The sequence below is a fragment of the Pseudochaenichthys georgianus genome, chromosome 22, assembly GCF_902827115.2.
Source record: "Pseudochaenichthys georgianus chromosome 22, fPseGeo1.2, whole genome shotgun sequence".
Classification (NCBI taxonomy): domain Eukaryota; kingdom Metazoa; phylum Chordata; class Actinopteri; order Perciformes; family Channichthyidae; genus Pseudochaenichthys; species Pseudochaenichthys georgianus.
Genome location: NC_047524.1, coordinates 30,544,164 through 30,555,446, shown reverse-complemented (window position 1 = coordinate 30,555,446; position 11,283 = coordinate 30,544,164).

Below are 11,283 nucleotides of genomic sequence, written 5' to 3'. Positions count from 1 at the left end.
ATCTTGTAAAAACAAGCCAGAACAAGAATCTCATATAGTGTGCTTTTCATATAGGAAAGATTGCATTGGAATAAGACTGTATGAGCCAGTATCCCCCTGCAGGCCCTTCAGTTGGGCCTCAGGCAGTTTCTTGGTGGTTTTCTGCCAGCTCCAGCATCTTGATATAGTCATGTATGTGGATCTGTGCTGTTTATTTGATGAAGGAATGGGGCCGAGCATTTAAAACTACCTTTACAGGTTTGATAATCCACACTGCTTATAGCGTCTGGCTGAAAATGCATTCGGAAAAGGCTGTTTATATGAAATGTAACCTGTGTTCTCTATTACGCTGTCTCTATGCGGTGTAGCACAACCTGGTTTCTATTCCTGCTGCTTTACATGTCTGATGGAAGGAATGTTTGTCTTAGTAACTAGACTTTCGAGCTCACACATTGGACCAAATGAGAGGAGGAGCCAGATAGTTGTACGCTATTCAATAAAATAATCTTTGATTTTCACTAGCATTAAACTGTGGCAAGTCATCTAGTTTCACTGTGAAATATTAAGGGTAAATTACCATCACTGACTTTTGTAAAATTCAGTATAATCAGGCCATACGTGTAATATGTTGCTCTTCATGTAAACGCTGATCACTGTTAAAGCTTAGTGGTGATGAATAAGTGAAGATTTTTAAGGGGATAAGGTGGATTTATGTGAAATCTAATTGTTTGCCATATTGCCAAGCCTTGTTGAAATGCATTAATGTACAAATAAAGATTAAACTCGATGGTGGAATGTGACTCACTTTGGCCTGTGTCATCTGTCTTAACCCTGGTTTTTCACTGCTATGCCACCCTATTAGGGATTTACATACGTCTTAAAGAACTGAGAGAAAGTCAAAGGGAAATGCATAAAGCTGCATTAGTTATCAACAATGGACTAAATGAATGTGTGTACTGAAATGTGAAAGCGTGTTTTTTTGCTTAGGAATCCACAGAAAGGTATCGCGAACTCTGCAATCCGCCCCCATGTTTTAGTGGTTTTCACATTATTTTGATGATTTATAGTCCAAACCTTTCTTGCCTCCATGTAAAAACCTGTATCACACCCACTTTACATTGTCCAGAAACACATTTGCAATGAGCATATGAACATAGTGGAGCACTGAATAGTTTGAGAGCCAGACATTATCTCAGGAGTTGGGGAGACCAAAACAGCTAAAAGGAGAGCGAATATGGACGTACATCAGTCACATGGCCAACACTTCAAATATGTCAATCTTGTCTTTGCTATTGTTCTGCTGCCTTCAAATGGCCATCAAAAGCAAACGCTTACATTTGATTTGACAATTAAAGGACCGTTATTTGTATTGGTAATAGTAACATTGCACTTGCAAGTTCATTGCTTTAACCTGGTAAGATCGATACATATAACACAAAGCTTGTTGTACATTTTCTTTGTTTCAATCTCAACATTTAGGTGTGCTGACCATGGTTGTATAAAGAGAACTGGATACAGCGTTTCTTTCCCATTCATAAAGCCAAAGTAGTGGGAATATGGAGTACTAAAATGACCGATCTTCATCTGCAATCTTCTGCATCCATGGGGCCAATGGAGCATAGGCACCTGGGTTTTCCTTAAGTACCAATTCCAATCCGCTGTGTCACAATAGCGTCACGTCCTGTTTCCGCTCAATGACATTATTGGAGAGGGAAAATAACTTCCAATGTTCTTCTGTTGATTGGGCCCATAGAGCATGTGTACTTGCATTTTCCTAAGGCCCCGCCTCCAGGCCACTGCGTCACGACAGCATCATGTTCGGTCTCGTCTTAGTCAAATTACTGGAGAAGGAAAATAACTCTTGACAGTGCTTTTAGCTCATTTTGCAACTTTAGGGACCATTATATTTTAAATATGATGGTTTAGTTTATATATAGTTTTTTAGAAATTGTAGGCTGATTTACAGACCTCTCTTTCCCAATGTTAGTCAATGGGAAGAAGTCATTTTGGGCCAAATTGCATCACATGACTGACACAGCAGCTTGGCCACCACGCAACATTGGCTTTGCAAAGGCCGACTCCCTTGGGGCCTGTTGCTGAGTCTTAGTTTCAAATCACTATTTATTTGTATATATCATAATGGTAATTATTTCCCTGTTTGACTTCGTGTAGCAACGTAATATATGTTCCCAGGTCTCAGGAACAGCTTATGTGAGTTTGTTATAAAAACGTAAGAAATGATGGCAACACTGAGTGTAAACCCAAAGTTGTAATTAATTGGAATGTATCCTAGATAAATGAATCCGAAATCCTGCTTTTCATTTGTATACTTAAACTCCAATGTAAAGATGAACTGCCAAACAAATATAGAACTTCTTCTTTTGAAGGTACTTAGATCTCAAAAACTCAACTGTTACAATAATTCTGTAACTATAATTACAGTCTTTTATAAGACACAAACACACATACCACACACAGCCTTTCAGTGTCAGCTGTGTATTAAATAGTACATGCTGCATGAGTAGTTGTGTCAGTAATCTAGGTCTGTCCATCTATTTAGGGCTGATTAATTAGAGCATCTGAATAAGGCCAGAGAGGGAGCAAGAGAGGGAGAGACACACTGCCAGTATGAATAGATAATCTCTGTGCCACTTCCCCTGCCACCACAGGGATTGTGGTGATTTATTGGGCCAGATCACACAGTCCGTTTGTCTGCACAAATATGCGTCCAGATTTACTGAAATTCTTGAACTAATTTGAACTAACTTTTAAGGATGAGTGCACTCTGTGGAACACAATAATATGTCTGCCGGGAAGAAGCTTGATTTAATTGCTTTTGTCATTGTGTGTGCCATAAAGCATAACAATATTTGCATACCCCAACATCCCTATGGGAAATATGAACAGGCCTTTTTTTTATTTATTATTGAGGACCAAGCCCCAGTAGACTGAGCTATAGGGCGTCCCGGACCAGCTTCTTTTAATTATTTAACGTTTTTTTATATATTTCAAATTCAGGTTTATCCAATTTAATAATTTATCTTTGTTCCATTTTCACCTCTTCCCAAGCTTGAAAAGTTGCTGGTGTTCAGTTTGTTGCAATATGCAACCTCCCTCTAGTTCAGCGGTTCTCAAACTGTGGTCCGCGGACCACTGGTGGTCCGCGAGGGTACTGCAGGTGGTCCGTGGAAAAAAGCTAAATAAAATCCACTTTTTATTATCAAGGATTTTCGGGGACCACCTCATATGTGACTAGCTCTATCAAAATCAGTCGCATTGACCTGAAGACACATTTTGAGTTGTATACACTGTCAGGAAAGAGGAGATTCCTAGCTTTCTAATGATATCAGGCAGTGGGGTAGTGGTCGTTGGGCTCATCGGACATTTATGAGAGAAAATCTCTAATGTCCGAGTGCAAGTGAATGCACCACAAGACACGAGCCTTGTAACCCCTCCCCCGGCCCTGGCAGGAGCGTGGAAATATGATTGGCGGCGATTTCATTTTAACAGGACAGCGCAAAACGAGAAGCATCCGGACCCAAGTACTGTAGACGGAAGGAATGACGTATTTGCGGTCTACAATGACAGAGAAGAGACTGTAAAGTTTGGCTGTACTCAGCATTGAATCAAAACCATCATCAAAACGCACTAAAGCTTTGGATCTTAATCAGTTTGTGAGGCGTTTTGCTGAACAGAATGGTAATCACCGCATCATAACAGTGATTGACAGCTGATAGGAATAATATAATTGTTAATATTATCATATTAATTCAGACAAACTTCGATGAGACAGTTAATTAATGTACTTATTGCAGCAGTCTGCATACATTTGGTACCCCTGGTCTAAGAGTGAAACAAACTAATTCAGTTATTGTCCAGTTAAAATGCATTCAATTATGTCTGCCATCTTATATATTTCTATTGAAGGCTTTACTGATGTGCCACAATAATGTCACCTAGTTATTCAGTTAAAATATCAATATGTTGGCTTTCCAAGTTAACATTGACTGCGATTAAATCAGCATATACTACTGCCAGGGGATGCCACCCCTCAAAATCTCTTGCCACCCCATGAATATTTTTCTAGATCCACCCCTGAGTAGGCTATATTTTTCGTTTCGTTTAATAAGTTAATTTCAGGACAACTTTGGGAATTTGGGAGTTTGTTTTGAGATTTAAATAGATTTTGAAAGTGGAGATAGAGAGAGAGAGAAACAGTGCTGTCTGCTTAGTATCAATACTGTAGCTCAAGCCTTTATGCAACTTAGGCCTATCCATTGTTTATGTTACTTATATGCCTGTGTGTCCATTGTTTTGAGTCTGTGTGTGTTGAGCGCAGCACCGTCTGCTTTTTGCAGCACAGTAACTAAAGCATACCGGTAGTTTTTTTGTAGACCTGTCTGCCCGTTTTGTGCATGTGCGTGCGTGCGCACTTGTGGCATTGTTTGGGATGACCTAATTCAAATGCCGTCCTCTTTGAGAAACATACACAACGCAGACAGACACCGGTCACAAAAGTATCAGATAGGCTTCACTTTACTTTTGATTGTCTATGATTAACTATAAAAAAATATCGGCGTTTTAACACTACGTTTATATATGTACTTATTTGTATGGTTTGCATATGAGGTGGTCCGCAAAAACCCTTGATAATAAATAGTGGTCCGCATAAACAAAAAGTTTGAGAACCCCTGCTCTAGTTGCCACCAAATCCTACAAACTATCCCTTTAATGGAAGTCCAGGAAGATGACTGGATCTGGTCTTTACCACACATGTTTTCTAGAAATATTTAATCAGCAGCAAAAATGTTCAGTTGGGTTTTAGGCTTCTTGTTTTTCTTCCGAAACTCAACACTGCCTGGAGATTTTTTTAAACAGTAATTGGCTATTGGTGGAGAGATGTGAAAGTGGGCAAAGTTGAATTCAAAAGCGTCAAAAAGGACTTTGAAATGGAATGAAACCCATCGACGGCACACTATTCAAAACAGGAATCGAACTTATCCTACCCCCCCTCCCCCCCTTAGGTCACAGGCTCCTCCAACAGTGCTACGCAATAAAACAGATACACAGAAAAAATTGTGAAATAGTGCAATAAGAGTCTACAAGTGATTGGAATATGATATATTAGATAAATAATTTCTAAGTAGCAGCCAGATGAATGTTATGGATGCTCAGGACACGTTCGATTCCTGTTTTGAATAGTGTGCCGTAGATGGGTTTAATTTAATTTCAAAGTCCTTTTTGACGCTCTGTGTAAACTTCGCACACTGCCACTCCACCATCCAATCACAGAGGTTGAGGACTGATCACGGGGTTTGTCAAGCTAAGCACATGGTGTAGTCCCAAGCGATAGCTGAGGATTCTGGGTAGTGTAGTGTCTTCGGCCATCCTAAAACTCCGAAAAAACATTTGTTTCTCCGAATCGAAGGGGGAAAATACAAAAGCATTGCACACAATTCAAACCAATCAATGTTGTGTAATCAACAAGGATAATCTGGTGTTTTTTAATCGATGAGTAGTGCAGATATCACTGTAAAATCAATCGACAGTAAGGAGAATACTTACTTCCTGTAAGGATTTGCAGTACTCCATTCCTTCTGCTTCCCTTTTTGTTTGTTGTCTGTCTGTCTGTGTTTGTCTCCCGGGCTGGGCGTGGTTGACCTACTTCTGGTTCCTGACAATTCATCTCCGCAGCTGCTTCTCATTCATCCTGATCATCTACTCATCCACACCTGCTTATTAACCCGGTCTCCTCATCCAGTCTTCACCAGTTGGTCGTCAAGATTACACTGGTAAACGTATTGCTTTCTAGCTTAGCCTGACACAACTCTGGAATCAGTTTTTGTCTTACCTGTTTGTCTCTCTATCCAGAAGCCCATCATCACCTCCTCCGCTAGCCACGTCCAGCCACTTCCTCGTCGGATTCATCCGCTCTCCACGCTACCTGCTCCAGCCTGCTCGCTCCCCTCGCTCTGAAACCCCTGCTCGCCACACTCCTGTCTGGTAGGACAAACACTAACTCTTACTCCAACCTACTCACTCTCGGGAGCGTACAGACTCAGGCTCAAGCCACCTCTCATCTGCCTGGCGATATCCCCAGCTCACTCCGGAGCCTCGGCTGAGGATCTCCATTCCCTAGTTTTTGAATCCCCTTTCCTGGACTATATTACACAGTTAATATCCCCTGTCACGATACAAAAATAAACCTTTTGCTACAAACTCCTGTTTTTCTGTCCGTGTTTGTATTGTGGGTTCAGTCCTGAAAAGCGATCACGGAGCTTAACAGAACGAACTGGTCATAAAATGAACCCCACAAACACCGGACCAGACTCTTCCACTGTCCAGCACGCCCTGTCTCATCAAGGCAATCTGTCGGGTCAACATGAACAGTTAATCCGTGCATTGGTGGAAAGTAACCAATCCATGGCTCTGCACATCTCTAACCTGGCTGCTCAGATCTCCAACCTGACGACAGCAGCTATAACTCCTGCCACCTCTAATCCCCCTCCAGTAACTACTCCATGCCGGGATTTCCCCATCACCGACCCTGAGCCGTTTCATGGTGAGGTGGAGAAATGCAGGGGATTTATCTTTCAGTGCAGCAAGGTGTTTCGCCAGCGCCCCCAGTCTTTTTCTTCTGATGTTACCAAGATAAACTATGTGTTGAGTTTGCTTCGTGGTAAAGCCTTAACTTGGGCTGAGGCACTAAGTTCATCAGTGGATTATGACAGCCTTTCTTTTGGAGTTTTTTCTGAACAACTGTCTGTAGTTTTTGATCACACTGACTATTCTGGCTCGGCTGACAATCGTCTGCTAAAGATACAGCAGGGGAATCGGACCGTGGCAGATTACTCCATTGAGTTTCGTACACTGGCGGCAGAAGCCCGATGGGACGAGGCGGCTCTAAAGGCAGTGTTCGTTAAAGGATTAAAGGAGCAACTGAAGGACGAGCTGGCCGCTCGAGATGTGCCAGTAGACCTTCAATCCCTGATTGATTTGGTTTCTCGTCTCGACAGCCGGCTAAGGGAACGTCGTGCGGAGCGAGGACAGCGTCCACCAAGTGCCTTTTTCAGTAAGCCGAGCTATCCTCCCAGAAGTGCTCCCTTTGATTCCACACCATCTGCGTTTTCCTCGCCATCTCACATGCCCACCTTGGATAAGGAGGAAGCGATGCAGGTGGGAGGTGCAGGATTATCACCTGAGGAACGCCTTCGCCGCATGAGGGCAGGAGGGTGCCTGTATTGTGGCAAACTGGGGCATCTCCTGGCCGGTTGCCCTGTCCGCCCAAACGCAGGTGCTCGTCGGTGAATTTGGGGGTCCTGACGAGTACACTTCCTACCTCAATTATTGCCCCTACTTTGCGTCGTTTCCTCATACCTGCCAGACTCTGTTCCAACTCTCAGACCTTGCCCCTTTCCGCCCTCATAGACTCTGGTGCTGAGGACAGTTTTGTGGACCTGGAGCTTGCCAACCAGCTGGGAATTAAATTGGAATCCTTATCGGACCCCATGACTGCTTATGCCTTAAATGGCCAACGCATCTCTAGGGTGACCCAGCAGACCTTACCTGTAACTCTGTTTATTTCGGGGAATCACAGAGAACAGATCCAACTCAAGGTCATTTCCGCTCCATCTACCCCGCGGGTTCTTGGTTACCCTTGGCTTCACGCTCACAACCCTCATATTGATTGGGCTGGAGGAAGGATAATTGCTTGGAATCAGAAGTGTCACCTTAACTGTTTGCAATCAGCTGTACCTCCATTTCCTGCTAAGCCAGTGTCTGCTCCTTGTGACTCTTCTGATGTGGATTTATCTGGCGTACCTGAGGTTTACCACAAGCTGGGGGAAGTTTTCTGCAAGGATAAGGCTCTTTCTCTCCCTCCTCACCGTCCATATGACTGTCCCGTCAATTTGCATCCTGGAGCGCAGTTACCAACAAGCAAGCTCTATAATCTGTCCCGGCCTGAGAGAGAGGCCATGGAGAAATATATCGGTGATTCTCTGGCTTCTGGAATAATCCGTCCTTCTTCCTCCCCTCTGGGTGCGGGGTTTTTCTTCGTGGAAAAGAAGGATAAATCACTACGTCCCTGTATTGACTTCCGTGGATTGAATAACATCACTGTGAAAAACAAGTACCCACTTCCCCTGATTAACTCTGCTTTTGAGCCTCTCCAAGGTGCCACCATCTTCTCAAAGCTGGATCTCAGAAACGCTTACCACTTGGTTCGGATCCGCCAAGGTGATGAATGGAAGACCGCCTTTAACACTCCCCTTGGCCACTTTGAGTACCTTGTCATGCCCTTCGGACTCTCTAATGCCCCAGCAGTTTTTCAGTCCCTGGTGAATGATGTTTTGCGGGATTTCCTCAACCGGTTTGTTTTTGTTTACATCGACGATATCTTGATCTTTTCCAAGAGCCTGGAGGAACACCAGAATCACGTCAGCCAGGTTCTACAGAGACTGCTAGAGAACAAGCTGTACGTCAAGGCTGAGAAGTGTGAGTTTAACCAGGAACGTGTCAGCTTCCTTGGATTTATCATCAGACAAGGCAGGCTGGAGGCGGATCCTGGAAAGATTCTTGCTGTCTCCGAGTGGCCAGTCCCCACGACGCGGAAGGAATTGCAGAGGTTCCTGGGTTTCGCCAATTTTTATCGCCGGTTCATTAAGGACTTCAGCAGGATCGCAGCTCCACTCTCCAGTCTCACTTCCATCAAGGTCAGGTTCTCCTGGACCTCGGAGGCTAACGAGGCCTTTCTCAGACTCAAGTCTCTGTTCACTTCTGCCCCCATCCTCATCCAGCCGGACTCTAGCAAACAATTTGTTGTTGAGGTTGACGCATCAGACATCGGAGTCGGCGCTGTCCTGTCTCAGACAGCAGGGCCAAACAACAGGCTTCACCCGTGTGCGTTTTTCTCTCGCCGTCTCTCCCCTGCGGAGAGAAACTATGATGTGGGCAACAAGGAACTGCTGGCAGTGAAGATGGCTTTGGAGGAGTGGAGACACTGGCTTGAGGGCAGTGAGCAGCCATTTCTGGTTTGGACAGACCATAACAATTTGGAATACATCCAGTCAGCCAAGCGGCTGAACTCCCGACAAGCTAGGTGGGCTCTCTTCTTCGGCCGCTTCAACTTCTCCCTCACCTATCGCCCTGGTTCCAAGAATACCAAGCCCGATGCTCTGTCCAGATCGTTCTCGTCTGTGAGTCCAGTAACCTCTGTTGACTCAATACTCCCCCTGAGTTGTGTTGTGGGAGCCATCACCTGGGAGATTAGTAATTCCATTCAAGAGGCCCTTTTGGAACAACCCGACCCAGGAAGCGGGCCGCCTAACCGTCAGTTTGTTCCCGACTCTGTTCGTTCCCAAGTCCTGCAGTGGGTCCACAGTTCCCGTTTCTCGAATCACCCCGGTGCCAATCGAACACTTTCTCTCCTCCGAAGACACTTCTGGTGGCCTACAGTCGACAGAGACACAAGGGAGTTTGTGTCAGCTTGCACAACCTGTGCTAGGAACAAGGCCTCCCATCAGAAACCCGCTGGGCTGCTCCAACCCCTTCCAATCCCTAGTCGACCCTGGTCACATATAGCCCTGGACTTTGTCACCGGTCTGCCTCCCTCTCAAGGGAACACAACCATTCTAACAGTCGTTGATCGTTTCTCCAAGTGTGCACACTTTGTTGCTCTACCCAAGCTCCCTTCAGCCCTGGAGACCTCCAAACATCTAACACAGCATGTTTTCCGTCTACACGGTATCCCAGCTGACATTGTCTCCGACCGGGGTCCACAATTCACATCTCAGGTTTGGAAGGCTTTTTGTCAGTCTCTTGGAGCTTCAGATAGTCTAACATCTGGCTTTCATCCCCAGTCCAACGGCCAAACTGAGAGGGCAAATCAGGACCTGGAGTCTGCTCTCCGCTGTGTGGCTAACAGTAATCAGAGGACCTGGAGCTCCCATCTACCGTGGGTGGAGTACTCACATAATTCCCTCACCTCATCTGCCACGGGACTCTCACCCTTTGAAGCCTCTCTGGGTTACCAGCCACCCCTGTTCCCCGAAGAGGAGAGTGAGTTGGCTGTTCCTTCTGTCCAGCAACATGTCCAACGTTGCCGTAAGATCTGGAGGGACACCCGCTTGGCTCTCCTCCAAGCATCCGCCAGGAGTCAACAGTCAGCCAACCGCCGTCGACATGTTGCTCCCCCTTATGCCCTTGGACAATCGGTATGGTTGTCCTCCAAGAACATCCCCCTCCTCACCGAGTCCAAGAAACTGTCCCCTCGGTTTATTGGTCCCTTCCCCATTGTGCGACTCATCAATCCCTCTGCTGTCCGTTTAAGGCTCCCCAGAAATATGAGAATCCATCCCACTTTCCATGTCTCTCAAATCAAGCCAGCTCTCACCAGCGACCTGTGCCCTCCGGCCGTTCCCCCTCCTCCCCCCCGTGTCATCGATAACCATCCAGCCTACTCCGTGCGGCGTCTCCTGGATGTTAGACGCCGGGGTAGGGGTCTACAATACTTGGTGGACTGGGAGGGCTACAACTTGGAGGAACGTTGTTGGGTTCCTCGTTCTCGAATCATGGACCCAGTCATGGTCAGGGAATTCCACAGGGCCCATCCTGACAGGCCTGGTGGTCGCCAGGAGGCTCCCGTTGAGGGGGGGGGGGGGTACTGTAAGGATTTGCAGTACTCCATTCCTTCTGCTTCCCTTTTTGTTTGTTGTCTGTCTGTCTGTGTTTGTCTCCCGGGCTGGGCGTGGTTGACCTACTTCTGGTTCCTGACAATTCATCTCCGCAGCTGCTTCTCATTCATCCTGATCATCTACTCATCCACACCTGCTTATTAACCCGGTCTCCTCATCCAGTCTTCACCAGTTCGTCGTCAAGATTACACTGGTAAACGTATTGCTTTCTAGCTTAGCCTGACACAACTCTGGAATCAGTTTTTGTCTTACCTGTTTGTCTCTCTATCCAGAAGCCCATCATCACCTCCTCCGCTAGCCACGTCCAGCCACTTCCTCGTCGGATTCATCCGCTCTCCACGCTACCTGCTCCAGCCTGCTCGCTCCCCTCGCTCTGAAACCCCTGCTCGCCACACTCCTGTCTGGTAGGACAAACACTAACTCTTACTCCAACCTACTCACTCTCGGGAGCGTACAGACTCAGGCTCAAGCCACCTCTCATCTGCCTGGCGATATCCCCAGCTCACTCCGGAGCCTCGGCTGAGGATCTCCATTCCCTAGTTTTTGAATCCCCTTTCCTGGACTATATTACACAGTTAATATCCCCTGTCACGATACAAAAATAAACCTT